This window comes from Melanotaenia boesemani, chromosome 7 (genome assembly GCF_017639745.1).
Source record: "Melanotaenia boesemani isolate fMelBoe1 chromosome 7, fMelBoe1.pri, whole genome shotgun sequence".
Lineage (NCBI taxonomy): Eukaryota > Metazoa > Chordata > Actinopteri > Atheriniformes > Melanotaeniidae > Melanotaenia > Melanotaenia boesemani.
Window position 1 is genome coordinate 38,974,302 of NC_055688.1, and position 13,826 is coordinate 38,988,127.

At 38.3% G+C, this 13,826-nt stretch overlaps 1 pseudogene; it reads right to left on the minus strand.

Moving 5' to 3' along the window:
- Positions 1-287: 287 nt before the first annotated feature.
- Positions 288-11,545, minus strand: LOC121643710 (annotated as a pseudogene).
- Positions 11,546-13,826: the final 2,281 nt, after the last annotated feature.

The window sequence follows — 13,826 nt, forward strand, 5'->3', positions numbered from 1 at the left end:
AACACTTTACTGTAAATATCTTTTACAGTAGAACAGCTTTACTGTAAATGTGGTTTACAGTTAGAAAAACTTACCGCAAATTTTACAGTATAACTGTACTACCGCAAATGTGGTTTATAGTATATTACTGTAATTGTGTTTTACAGTATAATTTGCCTATACTGCAATTGTGTTTTACAACACAACATATTAATTTTGCTGTGCATTACTGTGAGTTTAGGTTTACCATTTTCAATAAGAACATTTTACTGAAACAATGTAAGATATAAAATAAAAATTAGTCAGAGAATGGTGAATAAAACAGACATTTATTGTCAACAAACTTTTCACAATTAAATGCATTTTCAATCCCATAAAACAATGTCACAGCACAGGACATAACAAATGTTGTCCAATTGGACACATGCATCAATATGAGCACATGACATCACTGAAGTGCCAACAATGATGACGCAAAAGGCTATAAAAAACTAAAGACATGGCGGTTCACCTGTCTGTCTGTCTATCAGTCCCCTGTCTAAAAGTAACAATCAGGGGTCCCCAGTAAATCTTCCAAGAATTTCATTGAGTAACACAGAATCAAAATAAACAAACAATAAACACACAAGTTAAAATAAACATTTTAACAACATTTTTGCAACACCTAACTGTTCTCTAAACAGAACCCACCAGCATGAACATTTAATGAATGGATTATTCTGCCAGTCCCCTGTCTGTCAGAAAATAATAATAATAACAACAATAATAATAAAGACAAAAAACTGAAATACGTATCAGGAGGTTTCCAGTAAATTTTCCCTAGAATTTCATTGATTAGTAACACAGAATATGACTGTTCTTATCATGGGTTTCATATACTTTCAACAATGAAACATTGACAGCTTAAAAGCAACTTTTTTTCCTTTAAAAAGAAAAAACATTTTTGCAACATTTAACTTTGTTCTCAAAACAGAACAAATCCACCAGCACGAACAGTGAATGAATGGATTATTCTGCCAGTCCCGTCTGACAGAATGAAAAAAATATTCAACAAATAATAAAAAAACAATACTTATTAGTGGGTCCCCAGTAATTTTTCCCTTGAAGTCACATAGAATAAGACATGGGTTTCAGGTTTCAGTTTCCAGGATGGTCAGATTCAGCTGAGTCTTCTCTCCATCGCCACCTGTCAGAGACATAGATATGATCAATGTTCATGTTCCTGAGGTTATCCACCTGTTTGTGTCATCTGTCTGTCTGACATTTTGTATGGTGTTCTATGGATTTGTGTACAGTGATATATGTGTTGGACAGAGTCATGTCATCAGTTATGTTAAAGATATCTACATATTCTTACCTAGTTGGGAGTCCTCCATTCAAATTCAGCAAGTCGCTGGAGAAAGGTGGTGACCCGAGAACTGATGCTTGCCACTTTTCTCTTGACAACACGTCCTGTCTTGCGGCTCGTACCTAGTTTGGCAGGGCATTTTGTACCCACATCTGGGTTGATCCTCACAAAGAATCTTTTAACAGAAAAAAGGCTGCTTTAATTTTAAAAAATTAAGGCATACAGTACAGCATCACCTATATCAGAGGCCTTAAACTGGTTCCAGAAAGGGCTGTGTGACTGCAGGCTTTCATTCCAGCCAAGCAGGAGCACAACAGACTCCACTCATCTCATCAAGTCTTCAGGTTAAGACTGGACTCACTTGATCAGGTGAGTGGAGTCTGATGTGATCCTGTTTGGTTGGAATGAAAGCCTGCAGCCAAATGGCCCTTTCTAGAACCAGTTTGACACCCTTGACCTTTATGTTTTTTCCCACTGTAGTCAAGCTGTCATGCACTAGATTTCATTCTTAAATGGTTGATGGTGCTAAGTACATACCTCTGTATCATCTCCATCATGGTGGATGCTGACTCTTGATACTCCAGGTTGAAGACGTAGTATGATGCAAAGAAGACAGCAAGGGCACTGGCAAAGTCATGCAGCTGCTCAGGCTCAAAGAATACCTTGCCCTCCATACTGACCATCCACCGGGTTGCAGACACCAAATCATTTCCTAAAACAGACAATGTGCTCACCATTACAAATAATGTTTCCACACAGGTGCTGGATCAGTCCACAGACAACAAGCCTGAGACTGTAAAAAATAGGATCCACACAGTCTGCTGCTGTTTCTCTTATTTATTATATGATGAAAATTATTATAGATTACAGGAAAAAAAACAGCCTAATGTTTCAGCCTTAAGGCCTGTGCTGAAACATACGGCTGTTTTTCCTGTTGGTTATCAGGTAGAAAAAATAAGAGAAACAGAAGCCAACTGTGTGCAGATCCTGTTTTTGTACAACCTAAAACAGGTTAACTGTTGTAGGAAAAATATAGAATACCACAATAATTACATAGATTTCTACAAAAATATTACAATATGGTAAAAAAAAAATATTTACTTACCAAGCACTATTACCCTTGGTGTGGTGGGTAAGGTCATCTCTCTTTCAACAGACATCTTAGTGGAAAATGCCTTTAAAACACAGAAGGGAGCAATTTGAATGATAACCTAAATAATTTAAACACTTCTCCTTCAAGATATGTGTTTTATGTTGATAGTGCATGTGTAAAATTTAAAAGATAATTACATCAGCCAAGATGAAGATTGAGTCCTCTTTTTCTTGGAAGTACTTCATCAGTAGAAGGATGGCTGTTGTGGCGATCTGGTTTTGGTTCAACTCTGCGCTGTCACACTCCCGTAGTAGATGTTCAGTCTCCTTGCTCCACTTGAGTCTCTGGCTTTGAAAGAAGTTCCAAATTCTCCTTCCCTTCGTACGAAGAGCTTCACTGAGGCGTGTGTCCACCTCAATATCAGTGAGTGTGTGGAAGTGCATGCAGAGGCCTCTTTTAGTAAACAGAAATGGCCAATGCTCTTGAATCTCACATAAAGTGGGGGCAGGCCAAGAGTTAAGCATGTGTCGCTGGTAAGTGTAAGTCAATCACATAAATTCATTAACATTTGTTGTCTCAATACCTTGAGGACCTGCTGATCTGAAGACAGTTGACATAATCTGTCTTTTTGTCTCTAAGGTTTCAGCTGTTTCTCCTTCTGGTAGAGTTGTGGGTTGCCAGTTGATGCAACCATAGCTATCAAGTTCAGATCTCCCTCTTTTGATGGCAGGATCACCGTTTTCACTTGTAGACCTTTTCCTTGGCTGTCGGATTCTGCTGCTGACATTGTCTCTGTTTACATGTTCAACTCTTGTCTTAAGCTGTTTCAGTAGGGAATAATAACCACAGCCTAACTGCTCACCTTCTGCAGTCTTATCTGCAAAGGTAGCGGGATACTTAGATACAATAGCTCTAGCTACCTCTGCCACAAACAGCTCTATTGGGGTTGGAGCAGTGTACTCGCATTCCTTCTACAACAGTCCTAATCATTATTCTCCTGTCTTCTGGGTGAGCCATTCTGCCAGTTGCCATGGCTTGTGAGAGTCTTGTCGGCATCTTCTCCCACGGAACTAAGAAACTGCTGATCCAGGAGGCGTTGCTTGCATTTGGTTGTGTGGAAGGAAGAAGGCCTGATGCTTGTGGAGGATGGAGTGAATAACCCTGTAGTGACACAAGCACAGTTGGTGGACTGTCGGTTTCAGGTTCCGTTGAGGGGTTTGAAGAATTTGACTCCACTTGGTCATCTGTACACACAATCACAACAGAACAATTTCACATTAACTATGCACAGATTGAATATTTATTGAGTAGCGCTGAAGTTTATATGTGAAAGAAAATCAAGAGTGTTTGGAGAAATAATACCCATGACAATGAAAGATAGTTTTAAGATTTTTTTTCTTTTATGAACTATGAATTGATGTATGAAGTACGATTTCAAAATACCTCTAAAAATAACTTATTCCAACTATTTTCAAGACATGTTTTCTACCATTAATTACACAAATACATTCTCACCTTTTCTGAATACTTGAATGAGTCTTCGACTTTGTATTGGCGTCAGGAAAGACTTGAGGTCGCCGGGCTCAACAAACAAGAGATCTTCTCTGTTTCTGACACCAATAATATCTCTTAGGTGTTCAATAAGTGTCCTTGTTGTCTCTTCATGCAGGTCAGGTAATGCCAAGTTAATTTCATGCTCTAGGCTGCCATCATCCATACCTGCAATGATTTAAGAGGATGATACTGAATGATGCAGAGATACAACAGTCAAGCCTGAAGTGTTGTACACTGGCAGAGGGTAGTAATCACACAAAGTGTCTGCTTGAACACATATGAATCTTTTTTCAGAATTGTGCAGGAAGTGAAGTCCAAGATCGATCAGTAACACAGACTGAAGAATATCCAAAACAAAGTGTACTTGTTTGTGACTAATGAGGATCACTGAGATTTTTCCAAAGATGTGGCCATGTTCATTGTGACCCATCGCAACAACAAGCCCTTTGCTGTACTTTGTTCCTCTATAAACTACTGCTGATACCTCTGACGTGGTTTCTTTTGTCAAGCCTGCTGTCCTAACAGACTCCTGAATAAGCCCATTGTACAACTGCTCATCATATTCATTAGTTTCAGGCCCGAGCAAGTTTCCGGGAGGTCAGGAGTATATTATGGAGCGTTGGAGTAAAACATGGCATTATTCACCCGGCCACCCTGATCCTGACTTTTAAAGGAGAGACTAAAAAGTTTGCTGATCATTTGATGGCGGAGAAATTTGTCAAAACAGTGATCAAACCGGAAAAATAAATCCAGGGATGAGATGATAATTATTGATATTGTTTTGGGTCTGGACTGGTGGAACTATCTCTTGTAAGCTATAGATGCTTGTAAAATGGGTGAGCAGATTGTGTGTGCATATATGTGTGAGTGAATGGTTATGTGTTTATTTTTTTTGTAGTTTACTTGTTTATTTTTTACAGCTCTACAATTATGACAATGTTAATTTAAAAAGCATTATAGTAACATGGTGAGAGAAAGTGTATTATTTAATAAAGGATTGAAAATAGCCCATTTGAATATTTGCAGTCTGAGAAATAAGGTTCAGGATATTATTGAAGTTTTAAGTTACTATAAGTTGCATGTATTAGCTTTATCGGAAACTCATTTGGATGTAAATATTGATAACTCTTCTGTGTTTTTTACATGGATATAATTTTTATAGGTATGATAGGAATATAAATGGGGGAGGAGTGGCATTTTACGTTCAGGATCACATACCGGTAAAGATTAGATCGGATCTTGGCCATATTGGTGTTGAAGCATTATGGTTGGAATTGCACTTACCATACATCCGACCTGTCCTAGTAGGTTGTTGTTATAGCCCTCCAAATTCGCCAATGGTCTGTCTAGATCAGATTTGTTCTATGTTAGATAAAGCATGTGACTTAAATAAGGAGATCTACTTTACTGGAGATTTAAATATTGACTGGAGTCTGAATAATTGTTCTTTAAAAAATAAATTGCAATCTTTTACTGACACCTGTAATTTGGTACAAGTTGTGACAAAACCAACTGGAGTTTTTTACACATCTGATGGGAAAAAAACCGCTACATGTATTGACTTAATGTTTACAAATTCTGTAGATTTCTGTTCAAAAGGAATTTCAGTTTGTGTTGGGTTCAGTGATCACAACTTAATTGCAATTAATAGAAAGACCAAAATCCCCAAATCAGGTCAGAAAATTATTATCAAACGTAATTTAAAAAATTTTAATGAAAGGAGTTATGAGGAAGAGGTCAGAAATATTGATTGGTCTCAGATATTACGAGAGGATGATCCGAATAGAGCCTTGGAGGTCTTCACTAGGTTATTAATGCCAATTATCAATAAACATGCTCCTCTGAGGAAAATGACAGTAAGGAATGCTGCTTCCCCCTGGCTTGATCCTGAACTTAAAGGGTTCATTAAGCAAAGAAACGAATTAAAGGCTGAAGCAATCCTATCGGATAACAGGGTATTGTGGAATAGGTATAAACAACTGAGGAATTATGTAACCAAATTAAACAGATCAAAGAAAAAGGCATATTATGGAAGAAAATTCGTAGATGTAAAATCAGATAGTAGTAAAATATGGAAAACCGTAAATGAATTGGTTGGTCGGAAAGCTAAATCTTTTCCAACATTTTTAGATGTAAATGATTCCTTCCTGACAAAACCAATAGACATAGCAAACTACTTAGGAGACTATTTTATGAGTAAAGTTCAAAATCTGCGAAAAGATATGATCTGTACACCAAAGATATCATCTCATCAAACAATCAAAGAAAAAATTATGTATAATAAATCATGTCAATTTAAATTTGATAAAGTGAGCATAATTACTGTAGAAAATGTGTTAAAGCAAATGAAATTAAAACCTGCAGGTATTGATGAACTTGATGTAATGTTGTTGAAATTGGTGTCTGATGTGATTGCTATGCCAGTTTGTTATATTATTAATCTCAGTTTGGAAAAATGTATTTGCCCAACTGACTGGAAAATAGCTAAAATTGTGCCTCTTCTTAAAAATAACAAGGAACCATTTTCTGGAAAAAACTGTCGACCTATAAGTATTTTACCAGTTTTGAGTAAAATTATGGAGAAAATCGTTTACGATCAGATTAATTTGTATTTTAGTAAAAATGGTTTAAATTCAGTTTATCAGCATGCTTACAAGAAAGGGCACTCCACAATGTCAGCTTTAGCTCAAGTGACTGATGATTGGTTAAATGAAATTGAAAATAAAAAGTTAGTGGGTACTATATTATTAGATTTAAGTGCAGCTTTTGATTTATTAGATCATGAGCTATTGTTGGATAAGTTGATTTGGTATGGGTTTGAACTTTCTGCGGTTCAATGGATTAAAAGTTATCTTGTTAATCGAGAATTTAAAGTATTGTTTAATGGTAGCTACTCTGAGAAGAAGATGCTGTGTTGTGGTGTGCCACAAGGGAGTTGCCTTGGGCCACTTTTATTTTCTATTTATTTGAATGATTTATCATTTATTTTGAAACAGGCTACCATTGCTCTGTATGCGGACGATTCAACGGTTTATGTATCTGACACAAATGTACTTAATCTGAATGTAGTTCTGAATGAGGAGTTGAGACTGATTGAGAGCTGGTTTCATGAAAATAAGTTGGTGATTAATGCAGAGAAGACTAAATGTATTTTAATAGGATCAAGTTATCTTCTTAAAAAAGAATTTCCTGTTTTGAATTTGTTTATAGAAGGATGTCCTATAGAACAAGTGACTGAGGTCAAGTTGCTTGGGGTGACAGTGGACAGCATGTTAACTTGGGACAGTCAAATAAAGGAAATATTAAAGAAAATGGGTAGGAGTATGGCTTTAGTTAAGTACTGTAGAAAATGTGTACCAAACCAAATCAGGAAAACATTAGTTGAATCAATAGTTCTGTCACATATAGACTATTGTTCAATCATTTGGTCTAATACAACAGATACTAATCTAAATAAACTGCAGATAGCGCAAAATAAAGCAGCTCGACTTGTCTTAAGCTGCTCATTTAGAACAAATATTAGTGAGATGCATGGCCGGTTAGCCTGGCTGCATGTGAGGGGCAGGATAAAATATTCCTTAATCATGTTCCTTAGAAATATAATTATAAGGAAAACACCTGAAATATTGTATAGAAAGTTGACATTTTTCAAGGATGTGCATGAATATTCTACACGACAGATTGGTGAGAATCGTTTTTTGTTGCCGATTTGTCGTACCAGCCAGGGTCAGAGAATGGTTCGCTATAGGGCCATGGTGGCATGGAACTCACTACCACAGTTTCTGATTTCTAATATGTATACAACTAGTTTTTATAAAACAGTGCGATTGTTTTTATTTACCTTAGAATGAATATCATTTTATACTATGAACTATGACTGAACTTGTTAGATGGTGCCATTTGTGTAGGGCTTATTTGAGAATTACCATAATGACCTTAGTAAAATGAATGGAGATATCATAAATTTGAAATTATTTTGGTTTATTTGTGTTTTCATGTAGAGCTTTTATGTATATTTTATTAGTTTTTGTGGATGATATTTTGTAATTATGGTTCTGTATGTATTGATTTTGGGAATTATGTTTGTTATAATTTTTGTTAGGGAGAATGTTGTATGTACATTGTTAAATGTTTTTGCATTTATAGCCTGCTGATGTAGACCCCAGGAAGAATAGCTGTTGCTATGTCAGTAGCTAATGGTGGATCTAAATAAAATAAACAAAAATAAACAAACCAACTGCTTGAACTGCTGGGGCAAACAATGATCCACTGCTGAGGTACGCCTGAAGCAACTGGTGCCTTTCTGCCAGTGTTTTACAAAGGTGAACAAAGTTGTGCAGCTTTCGAGCACATTCTTTAAAATATGAATGTTTACTCTCAAACCTGAGAGTCCACAAACGAATGAGTGGCCCAAAGTGCAGTAAAAGGTCACTGTAGTGAAGCAAATAGTGATGCTTAGGCTTGAGTGGGTGATTAGGGAAGATTGTGTGTCTTAAATGGACATACTCTTCAGTTATTATCTTGAGGTATGCAATCTGGTCATGATGGATTTTGGGAGCACACATGAGCTCAACCATTTCCTTGAGCTGCAGACACAGTTGCCACGCCTGACTGTCCATAGGATTTTTGATCCTGTTACCAATCAACAGTGGCAACAGTCGCAATAGACACCAGTTCTGTGCTGCAGACCCGGCAAGTTTTTTGCCACATTCCTTAACCTCACATGGTTTACTGAGGCTATCATTTCCTAAGTATTTAAACTGTGAAATCGACCTGTTTAGCTCAGCATAAGTGAAATGCTTTTCTTGTTTCACTAAATGACTTACATACAATGCCAAATCATGAGAGACTACACCTTCAAATAAATCATGACCGTACACTCTCTTTGTGATGAGTTATTGTTCTTTTTGGACCAAGCTTAAGTGGTGTCTTTTCAAAGTCACTTCTTTCAATCAAGCAGTATCTACAAAAATGTGTACTACAACTGAAGTTCTCGGTGAAGCCACCTAAACAGTGTGAACCAAGATTATCTCCACATATGGAAATTAAAGCTGCTTTGAGGGTATTTCCATCATCTGTCTCAATCCCTGTATCTTCTAGATCTTTGAGATCTTTGATAATGCTTGAGAAGACTTTCTCATGACCAAAATTCTTGAAATCATTTTCCCTGCACAGCAACACCAACTGCATGGGATCAATTGAGGAGCGATTGTGTGGCTGCACCTCACCAAGACTCATGTAAACACTCAAAACTTTATGTTTTTTCTTCCCTGAGCCAAGAGGATTCACGACCTCAAACGCATCCTGGTAAAGGATAATGGACAATGAAGAGGGGCTGTCTTTTAACAGAACATTTTCTTTAACATTTCTTCCATCTCCCACGTCCTCTACAACCATGTTCATAGAGATCCGATTTTTGGATTGGTGATACTGTTCTCTAACACTTGACTGTCTGAGGAGGGATTTTAATGTCTCTTTGATGGAAATGTACTGACAAAAGCGTTCTTTTCCAGCAGCATCGGTTCCTAGATAAATCTGGGTGGGTTCAACATAGTCAAAATACTGCTTGTAAAATGTTTTCCTTGTTTTGTCAGATCTGAGAATTCCTTTGTTGTATGTTGTGAAGACATCCTCTTTAGAGAGATCTTGAATAATCATTTCTATCTCATTTTGTGGTATGTTTAGCTCAGAAAGCTTGCCCTTCAACTTTTCAAAAAAGTCTGACATAGAAGTGCTGTGGACATGCTGAAATCCATCAATAATGCACTGTATGGTGCTAGCTGGCAACAGCATTTTGGCCTGCATTTTCAGGTAAAAAAGAGCCAAGCTATGCAAAAATGTCTCTTGATGATCACACTCCACCTCTACATGATCACATGGAGTTGGAGTTCGATTCTCCTCTGGAGGCTGAGTACAACTTATATTTTCAGGCAGAGTTGAAACCTGGGTTGTTTTTGCCTGCTTATGTTTCCTGGATAAATGTGTGGCAAAGGATGAGCGCACTCTGAAAAATTTGTTGCAGTTATCATAGGGACAGACAACTTTCTTGCCATCTTTAATATGAAATCTTAAGTGAGTGCATAATGCTGGAAAATTCTCTGCCACATAGGAACATGCCTCAACTCCACAAGCAAGAGTTTCTTTAAAATGAGTGTGTTTAGTCTGCGGCATGCAATTACGGTGGTTCCTATGCATATGGGACCTGAATGCAGAAAATGTTCGATAGGAAGCAGGGCATTGCTCTATTCCACATGCAAACTGATAATTAGCTGTGTGCTGATGTTTCTTCACATGACAACAAAATTGTCTTAATTCTGAAGTACAAACACTGCAAAATTTACACCTGTACATAGCTGCATGCGTCTGAATTTTTCCTAACTTTTATTTGCAAAAAATCATGGGATAAACACATCAGTGTTTGAAAAAGAGCTCAATTCATTATCAGCAAATGCTTCAACAGGTAATGTAAAGTAATTAATGTAAAGCAAAGTTTCCCTATAATTTTCTTTACCAGATAATGAGCTAATGCTTTACCAGGATGTCCAAGCAGTCTTTCTGATTATCTGATTATTTACATTCAATAAGGGATCTACATAGCTTAAGTTGTGGACTTCCTTGTGTCCACCTTTTATCTCACTACACTGTTATGTCAGAGATATAGCTTTTAAAAATGTAGCTTATGTGAAATAATACACCACAGCAGGTATTTAAGCAGGCTAACCGACATGAACAAGCTCAAAGCTAGGTTAGATTACATTAGCTGTCTCTAAATTCCCAGACTATTTTTTTCTTCCTTTACTCTAATTAAATACAATGTCTTTTTACCTGCCGTTTTGTCTGGTCTTGAGAAGAGCTGAAGGTTACCACTCTCATCACACCAAGCTCTAACCGGGCAGAACAGATGGGCAGGACAGGACAGCACTGCACCAGAATGGGCGGGAAAAAGCAAAGACAGAGACAAAACGATAATTCAATGTTGTCTTAATTTACCCCTTGAAATTTCAGTTTAAATAAGTTAAGAAAAACTAACAGCACAACCTATTTTTCCAGAGTATTTGAGCTAATTCGCTCTTTTAACCAAGCTAACACCACCTTTACATGGTTTCCCCAATGAAAAACAGTCTGATAGACGTTAGATGAAAAAAAAAACATACTCCCTTTCCCGATTAAAAATAAATTAGTGTGGGAGGGTCTCATGACACCTGCTTAGCCTTACATTACGTTATAGCGTCCTGTGTTGCAGTTGACACAAACTGAAATAAATCTAAGCATTTGACCCCCCTCCCCAAAAATATAAAAAAAAAATTTAAATGAGTAACGTTAGGCGGGAGAGGCGGGTGTCGGGACACCTGCTTAACATTACCTTGTGACGTCCTGTGTTGCAGTTCCCACAAAGTGAATAAAGTCTCAGCAGTCGGTGTGGTTATGGTGGTAGTCGAACAACGAAGCGCTGCAAATTGGCAGAAATGGTCCTTTCGAGCATAAAATAACGATGATATCGCCACTGGCCGAAACTCCGTTTCTGAGTCCTTCTCCCTCCTCGTTAAGGAACAAATACGTCACGCGCCCACATACGCCTAAACAAGCAGCAGCACGCAGAAGGCCTGCGCTGCGTGGTGTACCTCCGCCTCTGCCTGATCAGAACTTTTACCCAGGCAAACATGGCCTGAGCAAGGGAGGAAAGTGCTTACTATAGAATATGAAAGTAATTTCACTACCCATATTTTAAGTATAATTTTAATGTTACTTTACTTGTCACCACAAAAAACGTAATATCATTAACAAGACATCCCCAGCCTAAATAAATAACTAAATAAATAAATTAATAAAAACTTTCCCTGGTATCATACCTACAAGGGATGGCACTGGGGTGGAGGAAAATCTGAAAATCGCTGGCAGTGAAAGTTAAAATGTAATGTATTATTGCAACCACCACTAAAACAATAAAAAATACATAAACACCATTCAAATCAAACCATATAGGCTAGTTACAGCAGCACTACTGCCAATGTTTGAGCAGTAAATTACCGTAATTTTAAAAAATACAGTAAGTTACTGTAAATAATAGCACTATAATGCAAAGCAAATTACAGTAACTAACTGCAGAAATCTTTTAAGGTAAGTTTATTGGGCCTTTTGTGGTAATTTACTGTAAAAAATACAGCAAAGGCTAACAGTGTGGTGGTGTGGATCTACACTACACAATATTCAATGTAATCAGTTGACACAACACCAAACGTAGCCTTAGTGAATCCAGAAAGTGGCTGTACTTTGTCTATTCTGTTTGCTTGAACAGAAACCTGCTCTCATCTCTCTCCTGTTCTCTCGTAGCCGTGAAATAACAACACTCACAAAATTAAAGTCATTCTGTTTTAAATCATCGATTACACCTGGCTGTTGAAATCGCTGTGGGCGAGTGCAGCTGTGTTGCCGGGAAACGCTCTGCAACCCTAATGGCGCTCTGCTTTTCCAAGCAGTGAACTACTCCACGCTGAACCTGAAGGCGCTGCCACCTTTGCTAAGCTGGAAACTGGACAGAGCTGGACAGTAGCCATGCTGAGCCCTTCATAACTTATGCAGAAAATCTTCCAGCTGCTGTTGGAATCCCCTGATTCCCTCGGGTCCATGAATGGAGAAAAAACACTTGAGATCAATTCCATTTTCAATAATTTTGTTTAGAAGCTAAAGTTTACATTAGCAGGCCAGGGGGGTTGATTTGTGTGTGTGTGCAACAGTGTGAAAGATCCTCATGAGTGTTTAAATGTTTATGTAGTTCTGTTATGATGTGTAAAGGCTTGTTTTGTACTTAACATGAATAAGTTGAATTGTGCTTAAATTTTTTAATCATGTTAAGCACTACATATCGCCATCGGCATGAAAAGGGCTTTTTTAAATATAATAATATAAGTTTGATTCAGTTTGATTTAGTAAGGTTGTCCAGTCGTACATTATAATAAACATACACTGTAATGAATTGCTGTAAAAAAATACAGTTGAATTTTACAGACGTCGCTGGCTATAACTTATATTTTATCATGCTGTGCACATAAATCCTTTCAAAGGCCACCCAACGTTTTATTGGACGACTGGATGATGTACAGCATTGTACTGTAAATTTGATAACATTCAGTTGCATTATGGGATGATGTAATGGTCACCAGTACTGTTGGCAGTTGGCTGCAGAGGGGCAAGAAGAGTGTAAGTGACTTACTTTGACCATCCATCCATCCATTTTCTGCCGCTTATCCAGAGTCGGGTCGCGGGGGCAGCTGCCTAAGCAGGGAAACCCAGACTTCCTTCTCCCCGGCCACATTCACCAGCTCATCCGGAGCGATCCTGAGGCGTTCCCAGCCGAAAGATGTAGTCCATCCAGCGTGTCCTGGGTCTTCGTCGGGGCCTCTTTCTGGTGGGACGTGCCCGGAACACCTCACCAGGGAGGCGTCCAAGAGGCATCCTAACCAGATGCCCGAGCCACCTCATCTGGCTCCTCTCGATGTGGAGGAGCAGTGACTCTACTCTGAGTCCCTCCCGGATCACCGAGCTTCTCACCCTATCTCTAAGGGAGAGCCCGGCCACCCTGCGGAGAAAACTAACTTTGGACACTGATATTCGTGATCTTGTTCTTTCGGTCACTACCCACAGCTCGTGACCATAGGTGAGGGTAGGAACCTAGATCGACCGGTAAATTGAGAGCTTTGCCTTTTGGCTCAGCTCTTTCTTCACCACGACAGACCGATGCAGAGTCTGCATCACTGCAGACGCCGCACCGATCCTCCTGTCGATCTCCCTCTCCATCCTTCCCTCACTTGTGAACAAGACCCCGAGATATGTGAAGTCCTCCACTTGGGGCAG